Raw genomic sequence first — 15,450 nt, forward strand, 5'->3', positions numbered from 1 at the left:
GGGACCAGCTTAAGCTGTTTTTTTCAATAGGGCGCTGCAGCGCTCAGTTGATACCCCGGGACACACTACGACGAGAAGACTGCGGGGCACGTCTGAAACAAAATGTTGAAAATTACGAAAAATCATAAAGTCGAAGTCTTTTTAACAAAAAAAAATGACTACCCTGTACAGAAGACGCAGGTAACCGATGGACTGGCTCAAACAGGTACAGTAGTACTCTCTAAACCTGACCCCGTAAACCAGTTACCCAAATATTGGTTTTGACAAATCGAAGCTAAGTATGGCATTGCAACGCCTGGAATATCTTCCAAGGGACTGATCATGATCGGTTACTAAACTTGACCACGTGGTTTGACTGGTAGGCCGAGGAGTAGCACGAAGTATACAAAAAATGGACCATATCCGGGCGCGGCCTTCCCCACAAGAGGCATCCAACAGACTGCGGGCACCTAAGCCAGAATGCGAATCCGTCATTTGGGGATTCGCAGGCCGGAGCTTTGCCTCGGACCCACCGAGGCAGCATGTGCTAGGTGAAGCATAATATTTAAAACGTTGATTATCGGAGTTTAGGCCATCAATCTGCTTAGTATTACTTTAAACTCTAGTCCACTCTAGAAGATAAAGTTATCCCAAGAGAATCAGTTCGCCATTTCCAGTGTCCTTTTTCTTATTATTATTTGCCATCTTAGGATCAGGACCCTGTTTAATAGCTAAAAGAACACATTTCCTAGCCGCACAGACAGCCCAGGGGTAGAGCATCAGACTACTGGACGAAAGTTTGGTGGCTCGATTCCCGCCAAGGGACACAGTGATTTTCGCAAAGAAACCTGGCCATGTTTTCCGTTACAGCTTCTCGTAATGCTCGAGAACTAGAACCGAGTCCTAAAATGCATTGTGCGTTAATAATCAAAAAGAAGCCTTGCATTCACTGTTACAGGCACGTAGATGGCCCTAAGCAAGATATGGCCTGGTCTACGAGCTTAAGGGCCCGATAGTCGATGATTCAGAGGGCCGAGCTGATAAGTTCTCTCTTTGCCTGGATGGTCTTTCCTGTAGCGTCTTCCTCTACTTCGTTGTCAGTAACTGTTTTCTTCATCTCTCTTCATTGCGTCCATGTGGCCAGCAACGCTCTGTCGATCCTCTGACATGACCGGAGATGCTCCATACTGCACAAACTTGCAGGCAAGAAACAACCATGTCCAAAGAGATCTGCCTATCACCCCCAGCTGAATTTTCTTTCCACATTGCAACACTTTTTTTCAATTTGACATGTTCACTAGATCGTGGGTCACCGGTTAACGACGTCGCATAAGTCAGCCCACGGCTACAAGGTCCCACCCACTCATATGTCTCAAGCACTATGTGTGCCGTAGGGGTCTCATTCCGTCGATTCATTTCCGCTCGAAACGCGACTCTGCTCTCATGATGTGTTCATATAATTCACACTATTCTTTATTTTTTTTTTTGTACAGTTTCATCTGTTTTTTTCTAATGCTACTTGTCTGTACCACAGTTCTACTACTAGGTTACACACACCATCTCTCTGCTCAAGGACACATCTCAGCCGCACCAAATTTCGCTCAGCAGGAGGAACCCCTACTGAAAAAAACCATTTGAAATTCAAACGGGTGGCAAACTGGTCGCCCGTTTGAATCAAACCTGTCGATCCGTTTGGATCAAACGTGATTATGGGATACGGGTACCCGTTTGGAAACGGTACCCGTTCGAAACGGTACCCGTTTGATACAGGTGCCCGTTTGATACGGGTGCCGTATGGTACGAGTACCCGTTCGAAACGGTACCCGTTTGATACAGGTGCCCGTTTGATACGGGTGCCGTATGGTACGAGTACCCGTTCGACATGGCACGTGACCACACGTTTGAACGTGCCCTTCGATATGGCAAATTATGCACTAGCCCTAAATAGGTATCGTCTGGGAGGTTGGTTATCTTAAACATATTTAAGACGTCCCGAAACTCATAAACGTATTTATAACATGGAGAAAACACGTAGAACAAATGCACCCGCGTAGGTGCTTGTAAGTGGACAGGAAAACCGACACAAAAGATTGTTTTCAATTCTCCTCGAAGTTTATTACCTCTTCTGTAGACAAGTACAAACGTGCAAGCGATCTGTGAACACTATACAGGTAGACTTTCGGGGAAATTATTCTCCTGGCTGCCGCGCGAATAGGCGCTGCATAATTCTTTAGATAATTTAGAAGAGTACGCGTAGAAGAACGGTCAATCGTTGCCAACACGTAGGTTGCAGTGCACTTACCATAACAATAGCGGACTCGAAAGAGGTAATCCGTGATATTTGTCGACACGGTCAAAGCAGGACAACCACACAAACACAAACGAGAGGGAACGGCTCCTTGGAAGTTTCAACACGATGCGGCGCACAAGCTGTCATTTGCCGAACCCAACCAAACCGCGAGAATTTGCGACTTTGAAGAATCGCTCGTTGCCGACATACACGTGGGTCTTTTCGAACACTGATAGCTTTCGTGCACATCCAATACGTTGTCGAGAGGCTTCCCAATAAGACCGCAGGGTTAGGCGACAGATTGAAGCAGGTAGGACGAGCGAACTTCGAGCAGCAACTGACAACAAGCAGACAAAGAAAAAACCGGCTGCAAGGCGCGCCCTTCCGGATCTCGATGCTTATCAGCGTGTAGCTCGCGCGCTGCTGTGGGTCACGTGACAGGGGTGACAAGAGAGGAGGGAGGGGGCGAGGTCAAGGCGCTGGGACCACCGGGGCAGCCCCTCTTTCTCTCCCCAGGCATTCCAGGGAGATGCGTTTGTGTAGGCCCGAAGAACAAACGCGCGCGCGCGCGCGCGCTCGAACTTTGGAAATGGCGGCGGGGCTGCCAGAAGCTCGGCTTGCGCCCGAGCGAAGAAAGAACTCAGCGCAAGCTCGTAGTTTGAGTGCTGCAACGGCGGGCGTGCTCTCGCAATGCTCGATGTTCTTGCAGCCGCGTGTACGCGTGCTACCTTCGCTGCGTCTTGAATTAAAGTGAAACGGAGTCTAGACGTACATTCTTTCACGCGGTCGCGTCTTCTGCGAGAGAGATTCGAGCTGAATAAGTAAATTGAGGCAACAAAGATGGCCAAAGTATTAAAGGTCTGTCAAAAATATCGGCTCACCAACGTCGCGCGTTTACGTAAAACAAAACAAAAAAAAAGGTGTTAGTTTTAGTTGCAGTATAATCGAAAATCAGCGCAATTGAAATATAAATATAATTACTTGCATTACGCGGACGATCTGAAATCGATGAACCGGCCCTCCCAGCCTTCCGGAAAACATTGGCTGAAACGCTAGGCGTGCCCACGCCGCCGATCTGTACGTTCAATATCAAACGTGCTCCGGAGAGCCGTTTGATTAAACCGGTGCAGTTTGCAACATGGTCGCCGGTTTGAGCAAACGTGCGACAACTTTGCCCAAACGAGTCGCCCATTTGCCCAGACGAGCGACCCGTTTGCCAAATAGGTGACCGTTATGGCTCATACGGGGGACCCCTTTGAGCCATACGGGCGACCCCTTTGACAAACTGGTGACCAGTATGGTTAAACGGTTACCGGTATGGACCCGTTTATTTTCATATGGGCGCCAAATGGTTTTTTTCAGTAGGGACATAAAAAAAAGAAAGTTATTTTCTAGGTTTTCTAGCCGTCCAAATTTATAACTAAAATGTAAGTATTTTCTTATGATGCAGCTATAAAAAAAGCAAGCAAGAACTGTCCTACGAACAGATATGTTTTTTTCAAGACATGCTCAACGTCAATATTTCCCACTGAATTGCGCACCAGGGCAAGGACAGTGCGCTTGCTCTCTTGTTCTGTTGAAAACTTCCAAGGTTTAAAATGGCAGGGCAGTGCCATTTTAAACCTTGTTATCACATCGGGTGTGCTCTCAGATCCAGCCAGCTGTCGGTAATAAAACTGGAGACCATGCTCTCTGCACAGACTCATGTGCATGAGGGCATGGTCAAGTAATTAAATACTTGTCCAGAGAGCCCATAGTTTTTGCCAATCCTTAAGCTGAGCCCTTGGAAGGAAATTAATAGCAAAAGACGAGCAACAGCCTTATTTACTGCAAATGTGCCTAAAAAGACAAGTGTAATACAACAAAGGCTTAACTGCACATTTTTTCTCCATCTATGCATCATGTAGCCTCACGATGATCTCGCAGAAATGGGCCTGTCTTTAGTTTCCTTCAGTCACTGAGAGAATAGTTGGCAGGTTTTCCGAGGCAGCAAGGATAAATCGCTACTTTGCCTTGACGCCAGTAGCAGTACCAATTCGAAAACGCTCTGCAAATATCTGTGAGAAAACGTATTCTCAGATATTAAGTTTACTTGAAGATATTTGTAAACTGTTCTTTTAAATAGGAGAAATAAAAAAGGAGTAGTTTTAACAAAATCATAATTGATGTCAGTTCGATAAAAAAGGAGACCCATCATGGTGGCAGGCTTCACCATGACAGGACTAACGGCGCGTTTATGCCAGGAGTGAAGCCGCAACCGCAAAGCAGGTCTGCGTGTTCGGGAACCTTTTGCACAACCGCGTCGTCTTTGGCCAGTGGGATCTCCCTGCTGGAGCTCCCATTCTCTAGCAGTGTAAATGCGCCATATTGCGGCTGGTGGTGGTGGTCTTATCAGGGTCCTTACTGCTCCTAAAAGCATGAGCAACATCGTTACACACAGGTGAAGTTTTAATGGTAGTAAGCAACATATTACCTGGTCTGAGAGCTTTAGGGCTGGATAGTCATCTACGATATTGGAGATTTCTGGGGCGCGTGCTGGGTGTATTCTATTTGCCCGAAAAGCCTTCTCCATGGCATCGTTCACCATCCTCATATCCATAGCGTTCCCTTCCTTTCTCTTCTCACTGCGTCCTTGTGACCGGCTATGCAATGTCAATCTTCAGTCGTGGGCGAGGATTCTTGTAGCTTCCGAAAATTAAAAGGAATGAACTAAACGAGCTTGAACATGCTAAAAACACTTTGAAATGGCGAAAAGGAAAGGACGGACAGACACAGTCTTAACTACCACCAGCTCGCTTTCATCCCAACCTTCTCTTCATAAACCAATTCTTTTAAAAATGTCTGCCCTCCACCTATAGTCGAATATTTTTTCTACATCAGAGGCATTCCTCCGATAACATACAAGAGACAAAGGAGTTTAAAACCACGAAATCAAAAGTTTAAAGAGCTCAGTATACAGACACTACTCACGGTAAGTACAACACCTCCTGTCGCAAGGCCTTAGTGTTTCTGTATTCTACCACCTCTCATAGGTCATCACAAGGCTGACTGGAAAAAGTGCTGCATTAGCATTCGGCTGGAGCACGTGTTCTCACCAACTGAACACGAGTTCTAGGCCAATGCTAACATTGCACTGTCCACTTCGTACTCTGCACTGAAATATGATAATTAACACATAAAATCTAGTGCTAAGGTATTGGTTTAGAGGAGGTGCTAGGCTAGCCCAAACTGAAAGTGTTCTTTAAATGGTGCGATAGAAACATTTTTTGTCGTGATGACAACTGTTCATGGCATGGGAAAATTTATTTTTACCTGACTTCTTTTGATTTTTGTTTGTCGCTACTTCTGTTTCAAGATGATGATGCTATGTGGTTTAACCCTGTACTGTATGTAAGATACTCTAATAAAGCATAGTCTCTGTAATAACCAGAATTTATTAATGCAAAATTGAATCAGAGTCACGACGAGGAAATTACTCCTTAAAGGGCCGCTGAATTTTTTTTTTTTTTTTTGTCTGGTTGGGACATGATGTAAAAAAATAAATTTTACGTGAATTCGTTTTAGATTATATTAACGGCGCGAGATCTGCTTCAAATTCTGCGGGCAAAGTTCATGACGTCACGGAATGGTCATACGCGCATTCTACCTCAAGGAGATGGTCGTACCCTTTCTACACCTCAACGCGATGGCCAAGCCTCTCCTCTCCTCTCCGCACCCGAAATGCCGAGAGGAAACATGTAGAAAGGAAATTACTACCGACTAAATCGCGCCTCATGCCGTCAATATTGTTAATAAAATATTTGTTGCGTAAGATTAATTTTTGACACGCGTGTCCCAACCAAACTGCCTAAAAATGTGTTTTCTCTCTACGGCTCCTTTAAAATAAAAATGATGATCAATGCTTGGTACCTGAAAGGAAGTTAAAAACAGCAACCCTTGAATGGAGGTACCACTTTCTACACACAATTATTGGCACTAGACAAAGTTATTTACATTGCAGTAAAATGTGTGAAGTTAAACTGCACTTATTAGGGAAGAGTATAAGTTAGGCAGCGCTGTCCTGACGAGCCGCATTCGTCATTCGCGCAGTTTCTTTTTCTGTCATTTGTCAACAGAAGTTGTTAACATGTGTACCTGACTTCTATATAGTATAAAACTTTTACTCAAGTGAATCGTGCTTTCATTCATTCAGAAAACGTCCTTTCAATTACTTCAAAAATAGAATAGATTTCCATTATAAAACTTTTTGGCCCAATTTTTTTGTAACAGAACCATTCGATATTCGACTTAAAAATATTAGGCCAAAATCGCTATTTTTTTACTTGACGTCTAGAATCGCACAACACTAGTAAATCTACTGGCGCATACTGCTGGCTCCCAGTTACAAACCGAGGGGTAGGGTGACGGGCTGAAGTTGAGCTAGATGGTATATTGATGCGAATGAAAGGTCAGCGAGAACGTTAGGGACAAAGACACAGAGAGAAAAAGCAGACCTACTCACTGCTGCAAGCATCTGTGTTTCTGTCCCTAACGTGCTGATCTTTCCTTTGCGGGGTAGGAACTTCAACTGACGCCTCAGTCCCCCTCGAGTGGAATTTTTTGTTCAGGAGGGGATGCGGTGACTGGGATGTCCATGACTTGGCGTGTAGAGGGGGAGAGGGGGGCCAAAATGCATGTGTATATATAAAGTCGGCTGGATTGGGGGGGGGGGGGGGGGGAGGGGAGGAGGGGGTGAAGCCCCATAAGCCTTTCCTCTGCTGACGCCACTGGACATTACATGTGGCTATAGTGTTTAGGAGAAACACATCACCTGACATTTAAGCTCTAAAGTTGGATACACATACAAAATATTCAATTGCGAAGGGTTTCTGCAGGCAAATCCTTTTTGAGCGCGAATGATTTCACTTGTGTCAACCCCATATGGGTCTACTTTATGTCAAGTGCTATCTTTCCACGTTGTCGACGTAAGCCGTGCTTGTCTTCAGAGCAGAGGCCCATGCTCATGACTGCCAAAAGTAGAATCAATAAAATATGTCAATCAATCTTGTTCAACACTGCATACTAACATAGATCTGTCCTAGAAACAACGTAAAAAAATAACATAGTTCCGCTGTAACCTAGGTATACTATATACCCAAGATTTTTCAGCTTGATTTTATAAAGGATAGTCATAGGAGCGAAAAAATTATCGAGATTTCACCTAACTTGCATAAAGTTCGGTAAACATTTATGTGACTTGCTCGAAGGTACATCATTCACACCTGCTGAATTTAGAATAAAAATGTCTATTGGAAACTATATATTTTTGAACAGATCGATAATTGTTAGTGGTTCATTGATATGCGCCCATACTACCCACAATTAAACTATAGCATATGAAAAGCCCATATAAAGAAAAAACTCAGACCTAACTAGTTCATTAGTGGGCGTTAAAATGTACAGCGCCTCAAGACAATCTCGCTTATCTTATGCATTTATACACAAAAAAAAATATTGCAGGCTGCGAGTACACCACATTAATTCAATTGAAAGATTCATAACTGGAAAACGATTACAAAAAGCGGAAGGAACCGATACTATTTACGAGCGATCAGACGGGGAAACTTTGGTCAACTACCTTGGTCGAACTTCAAACTGGACTGGAATCTACATTGAGAAAATGCATATTATATGCCACAGCGTTCTTTGAAATGGCATTGCGAAATATGATTCATGTTGATGAAACTTTTAGTAGTCATTGTAGATATTATTGAGCCAAGAATTATTTTCTCACCATGTTTAATGTGCTAATATTCGTACAATGCATCTAGAAATATTTTGAGGTTTAACCATAAGTGCACTGAGAGTGAACTGTGGATGACAAACATGGCAAAAAAGGCACGCTATGTGTAAAGACCTTCCCGTTCACTACACAATACACAGCGGGAGTGGCCGACGCACGACTTAAAGTTGTCTTATGGCTTTTCATATACCGAATAATGAGGTCCAAAAAAGTGTGACACTGCAGTCACGTTATACTGGGCAACACAAAACTTGATATCCCACCATGGATTCAAGGCTTCAGGTTGGCGGCTTCATTATAAAAAAAATTTAAAAAAAATTAAGTACTTTCGGTTTTATGCAGGAAAGAGCACTGGTTGAAATTTAGCGAACAGAAATGTCGGATTTCAAAGGTAAAGTGACCACAAATTTAAGATATGTTAGTGGGAATAGAACTTTAGCACAAGTGATAATGCTCAGACCAAAGCAAACACAACCGTCAAATGGACAACAGCCTACAAAAGGGGGAAAAACATTATAAAAGAAGTTCACAAGAGCAGTTCTGAACAATTCAAAACACATTCAAAGCCACGAGCACAAGACAAGTTATACACGGGGTGAAACCAAACTCCGAAGTCGGGATCTCAAAAGTGAAACTGTTTCAAGAAAAAACACCTCCAGCCGGGGCTCTATAAACAAGTTTATCGTCACAGCGTTCAAGTTCAACTCCAATTTGATGACTCCCGACCATGGTTGAAACTATGAACAGTTCCGCGGAGCCGACCAGAATCGGCCGAAAGACACTCGGAAACCCGCGGAGAAAATAAGAGCATAAGATAATGCTTAATTGAACGCACGCCAGCACGACTTCGCGGCACCGATCAATTTCGTGAACACATACTCGTGCAACGTTTCGTCAACCTTTTTACTTTCCTTCTTTTTTTTGTCAAGGGGATTTTATCATTGGTGTTATTGCGTTCACTGCAAGCGTACCTGAACTAAAGCAAACTTACCCCGGTGGCTCTGATACGCCACGAATGAATTCGCGAGCGCCGCTTTCAAACATTCCGCACTACTCGCTGAAACCCCTCGCTTCGCTTTGAGAAACTATCATAATGATTGAGAACATGTTTATCTTCGCATAGCGGATACGACCATACCTTTCGCCGAAGAGCGCCAAGGTGAAACTTTAATCTCGAGGCGCGAAGTCGCACCAGGCCTTATACTTACCGCCACGGTTTGGGCAAGCTCGTATCGCGTCGGTCACCAGCGAAAGACGTTTTCTATGAAGCGTCGCAAAGTTGGTCGATGAAACGAACACGAGAACTTTTCGATGAAACTAACTCGCACTAAAACGCGACTGCGTCGACGAAGGGATCTCCCGGTGTAGCCTGGTTTGTTTGATGAACTGATTGCCCCCGGGCGAAAGGCACTCACTAGATCGAATTACGTTTTAGTGAACGCCCACGTTTCATCCAATGACTCTTTCGCGAACAGTTGGACGTCGCGAAGCGCATTCTCGAGTGGGTCAAGTGTAATAACAATCTTGTAATGAGCCGCTACAGACCTTCGCTGCGAAGCGGCGTAAGCGCAGCGCGGGGGGTTGGGTGAACGGGCGCCCCCGTTATTCGCTAAAAGGTCAATTTGCTAAAATGTTGCTGTTCGCTAACGTCATTTGCTCATGTGATATAGACCCCCACCGGGCATAGTTTTGAGCGCTAGGCCTCGTTTGCACGTTAACACGGGCGAGTACGCGCCCGGGGGCGTCGGAGAGCGAGCGCCTATCGTACAGGGCAATCCTGTGGCTTTATGAAGCACATTTTGAAATGCCTATAACGTTCCTGCTGCTCTACCAGTAGCCAAAGAAATCAAAACTCACCGTTCAATTGCTTGCAACTCCGACTTCTCTTCGACGAGGCCTCCACAGCAACAGGTCGCCGCAAAAGAGTTGTGGCGCGAAAGCGGTCGTTGGAAAGTAGATTGCCTCGTTACTGGCGCCTCCGGGTCACAAAAAATGTGAATTTTTATCAATTATTGAGTGATGCCAGTTTCACGCTGTTTTTAAAGGTTAAAACACCACTCACGCCATAAAAAAATATTTTCTTCAGAAATATTTTAGGGCAGGGCTACAAACCGTGCGGCAAAAAAACATGTTTTTTTTTGTTTTTTAGAAATTGGAGCTGGTTGAGCGCAACATCTGGGACGTTTGACATTGAATGACCCTTATATCAACAAATTTTGTTCACAAAGTTTCATATATCAAAGTTTCATAAAAGAAATTACAACGTTTGCTTTGATTTTGCTGATTTATTTTAAGTTGACGGTCAGATACGTACTAAAAATTGCCATTCAATTGTTTCGTGCAGAAAACAAATGTAAATAAGTGCTTCAAAACTAACTCGATTTTCCATTCCCATTCCTCATTAGTTTTTTTTTTTTTCTCCCGTATTTAGTCTGCGATATTTCATTCTCCTCCCCCACCCCTCCCCCCATACGCGTGTTGTCGTTTAGTAGGCAACGCAACCTCCCCCTCGGTTATAATCGCAAACCACTACAGTAGATGTTAAGGAAGGTTGTTTTCCCCGACCTCGATGGACCACCTTTAAGTTGCCGTCGAGGACCGGGGGATCGTGGACGAAGGTAGTTGCTGGAGGGCTGGATGCGTCGGTGGTGATGCAGAGGCGACCGACAACTCGGACGATCAACGAGAACGACGAAACTTTACTTCGATAAAAAAAAAAAAGAATCAAACAGTTACGTAAAAGACAAGTACGAACAGATTCCGCGCTGTAATAAACTGCCGCGCACGGATTACAGACTGAGACGCCTCGGCGTCAGATGGTCCTACCGCGCACGGTAAGGACGGCGACTACCTTGTAGCCGCGATGATGAAGACGCTGTCGCGCACGACAGGTAACGCGGCGCACCGCGGTAGCTGAACGTAAGTGAGGTCGCTCACGAGCGCGTTCCGAAACTCAAAGATTTCTCTGTCCGGCCAGGGTCTAAAACAGCGTGCTCGAACCCGTCCGGGCCAATCACGGTTCGATCCTGTTCCCATTGGCTAGAGGGACCAAACTACGACGCCTACAGACGACGCACTTCCGACCAATCGGGTGAGAGGTCATTGCTCCGAGAGTGAACTAAAAGCCAAGCACTGGTTCTCAGAAGCCGAGGATAAAATACGACTTATGGCTTTCCTATTTGCCACAGAAGATGGAAATTCGCGAACGGTGAGAACCACCGAGACATGTCGGCTGGGGCACGTCAATGCCATCGCTAAAGGCCGTTGGCAACAAAGTAAAAAGAAAGACACGCCAGGCATATGCAGAATATATTGGGAGCGCCTGGTCCCCGGGCGTCACGGAAGAGTTCCGAGACACGACTCCGAGAGCTCTGAAGCACTTTGTCTTCCAGCAAACGACCTGGCGACTGGTGACGTGTTAACGCCTCGGCCGTGGGTTCCCCGGCAAACCTTTACGTCTGGCCCCGCGTCTCAGGGTCAAGGGGTAGACGCACGCGGCGCTGAGACAGCAGCCTCTCGTCGACAAGTTAAGTGTTTTCACGTGCGTTCGAAAACCGGGGTTCCGCATGAAATGCAACGAAGGAGGCGACATGCCCGCGGCCATTTCCCCGATACCGGGAAATGCTCATAAACAAGCAGAATTCCAAATTGTAAGGGCACGGGACCGCTTGAAACGCGACACTCGACTCCCAAAGCGCCTCCCCATTCCCTACTGAAGCGCCGTCAGGCGGCTAAACAAAACAGAGCGGGGTATGCCGTCCTGTCGGTCAAAAAAAGAAGTAATAAATAAAGGCGACCACCTCTACAACTACCTTTTCTGAGTCTTTTTTTTCGCATAAAATTCGCTGAGTCAATCAGCGCAGTCGACGGAAGACACCTGTACAAATGATGAGGAAGAAAAAATCGCTTGTCGCTTAAGATAGATTCTACTGTCATGATAAAAAAATGAACATGGCGTGACCAATCCCCTGTAACACCGAGGTAGAGCGCAGCTCTTGAGGAGGAGCAAGGGAAGGTACGTAGAGGAGGGTATGTCCCCCTTCCTCCATCCGTACTCTCCCCTCCAATTTAGCGAGAAGTTTTCTCTATATGCCCAGTTAAATTTACCTCGAAACTTTTTTGGTAGAGGGGGATTTTTTTCGCTAAATTTAGCGGAAAAATTGTTTTTGCTAAATTTAGGGGTGAATTGTTTCAACTAAATTTAGCGGGAAATTCACCCGTAATGCAACGCGCGGTGACATTACGATTGACGTCACTCGCGACATCACGCGTGAGGTCATGTGTTACGTCATTATGGTGAACGTCCCACACACTTAACTTTTTTACACCCTTTAAAGGTGCTACAGGACCCTTTAAGGGTGCTGCAGGGGGTTTGCACCCTTCACTTAGCTGTCTAGCACCCTTTTTCTTGCAGGGTTAGCACCCCTCACGACGAGCGCGAGGGTGCCTGAGCGCGAGCACCCTTCCAATTCATTGTGAGGGGTGCTGAGTGCTGGAAGGGTGTTGGAAGGGTGCTCAGTTATTCGTTCAAGGGTGTTCTTTATTTTTAACAGCATAATTTAGAAAAAAAAGGAAGCGATAGATATCTGTATGTCGTCTTCAGTTTATATAACTAGGCTCAGCGTACATTAAATGAGTTGATGAACCACCCCTATTGGAAAACCCCAATATAAACAGCGTATTATGGATATTGGTAAACAATATCTTTTTATTGTATTACAATACGATATGGACAGTGTATTGGAAAACATTACATTTATTGTATTGTATTACAATAAGGGTTTGTTATGGGATTCCAATATCCATAATACGCTGAAAACATTGGAATCCAATACCGTATAAACCCTTATTGGATCCCCATGTGTCTATGGGGATCCAATAAGGGTTTATGATTCCAGTGTACTTAGCGTATTATGGATATTGGAATCCAATATATTATATCGGCTACCAAGAAAACTATATACAAGTTGGAAAATCACGTTTAGCGCAACATTTCTCCGCAACGCAGTCTCTTCTTGTGTGTATTTCTGAGTGATAAAATAAGAAAAAATGTTGCTGTTGTCAAATTATGAATAAAGAAGCAAAACACTGGGCTTATCCATACCAAATATATTTAACATAATCCTGAACTGGAGGATCTGGCATTTACTGCAAAAGAAAGTTAATTGTTTAGGACCCTCATTCAAAAACTTGCTGTTTGAAAACAGAATGTGAAATCCTTACCTTTTAATGAAAACAGCACCTGCTAGCTGTAGCCATATAGAAACTGCAAAATAAAAATTTGGGATTAGTTTGCAACAAGTAGCAATCCTTCACTAAGACGGATAGATTCAAAATTATGCCTGCGTTTGATTACGAAAAAATAAGCTTCCATTCCACTGCCACGGGTCATTCTGAGCTCGGTCAATTAAATATACCTATCCGCTCGCCTGGCTTCACAGTTCCTGCTTTGCACCTAACTAAAGTATCTGGAATGCTCACCTTTGAGGACAAACGAAGTGGTGCTTGCTTGCTTGTAGGCCGTGTAAACTGAGACAAACTGGGAGAGAGATTTGCGATTAGTTGTGTTCAAGTAGCAATTACATTGAGTAGCCCCGTAAAGTACACTAAGTCAATAGGATGGAAGCTTGGGCGAGTTGGTGAACCATACTTGACGGTGACAGCGCAGGAAAAATCAATCTCACACCAGACACTCAGGAAGACAAGCACACGCGCTGAATTGACAACTCTTGTGTATTCGAGTGCTTCATTTCTGTCTTTAACGTCTGGGTTGACTTTTCAGAACGTGATAAGTAGAAGAAGTAGCATGAAATACAAAGGAAAACTCTAAAGAGAAGGCAAAAGAACAGTAAAAGAGAAGACAAATGAAGAAACGGAAAAAATATCTAAATGAAACACTTTTACAAATCGTCCCTCTCCCTCATCGCTATCACTTAGATAGAAATTGGAGCTCTTTGGTCGACAGCGCTATAAAAGGACTACTTACACACTTGTCCTTCAGCTGTGCTATCCCTTTTGCTTCCATTATTTCTCTAGTTAATGCGTCTCTACTCCTACCTATTACAGAACAATTTTCAAAATATGCTATAGAGCCACAATCGCGTTAATGGATTCCCAAGTGTCCAGCTACGACTCCGTGGGTGTTATAAAAATGCTCTCTTAAACGATCATTCAAACACCTTCCAGTCTGGCCTACATACTCTCTACTACATGAGAGTGGGACAGAATATACGACTCCTTCAGTACAATTTACAAAGCTCTTTTGGTGCTTTTTCGAACAACCAACTTCCCGGTGTGCCGATCTGTTTACCTTCCTGCACAGGCTTAGAAGCTTATTTGGTACTGAAAAAGCAACATTAATGTTAATGCAGTTAACTATCTTTTTTAGACCGTGCGAAACTTTATGTATATATGGAACAACGGCATCCTTTCCTTTTCTGTATTGCCTTTAGGTCGTTCACCCCATCTTATTCTCTTTAATAAATCCTCTGCCACGGCTGTAAGTAATGCACTAAGATATCCTGTTGGCTTTAACCTGGCGATTTGAGCATCAAAGCTAACCTTAAGTGAATGAATACAAGACTTATTAAGCGCACTGGTGAGACATAATTTAACAATGCCTCGCTTAACATGCTTTGAGTGTGCTGACTGAAAATAAGAAGAGGTTTCTTCCCTCTCGGTTCGTATGATCAACATACATGATGCTCCGAAAAAATTAATCTGAGGTCCAAGACCTGCAAGGAACCTTCTGTGGGGAGCTCATGAGTGATTTCTAGTGGATCTATACAGGATTTAAAACAAGAAAGAATGTTAGAGACCAATATTTGAAAGTTATTAGCTGCACAATCTAGCAGAATCAAAAAATCATCAACAAAGTGAAACACTTTCACAACAGTAGAAGCATCTAAGCTACGTGAAAGAATCCAGCCCCGATGCGCGAGGTAAAGGGTACTCAAAACTGGTACTATGCATGAACCAATGCATACCCCTGCTTTATGGAGAAAGGTGCTACCCTCCCAACATGCAAACATAGCTTTTAAATATAGGGTGAGCAATTCAAGGAAACCACCTTGGGAAATTCCTGACACGGTCTGAAAAGCAATAAGTCTTGTATTCATTCACTTAAGGTTAGCTTTGATGCACAAATCGCCAGGTTAAAGTCAACAGGATATCCTAGTGCATTACTTAAAGCCGTGGCAGAGGATTTATTAAAGAGAATAAGATGGGGTGAACGACCTAAACGCAATACAGAAAAGAAAAGGACGGCCGTTGTTCCATATAAACATAAAGTTTCGCGTGGTCTAAAAAAGATAGGTAACTGCATTAACATTAATGTTGCTTTTTCAGCACCAAATAAGCTTCTAAGCCTGTGCAGGAAGGTAAACCGACCGGCACACCG

The sequence above is a fragment of the Ixodes scapularis genome, unplaced genomic scaffold (genome assembly GCF_016920785.2).
Source record: "Ixodes scapularis isolate PalLabHiFi unplaced genomic scaffold, ASM1692078v2 PGA_scaffold4__175_contigs__length_147842914, whole genome shotgun sequence".
NCBI classification, from domain to species: domain Eukaryota; kingdom Metazoa; phylum Arthropoda; class Arachnida; order Ixodida; family Ixodidae; genus Ixodes; species Ixodes scapularis.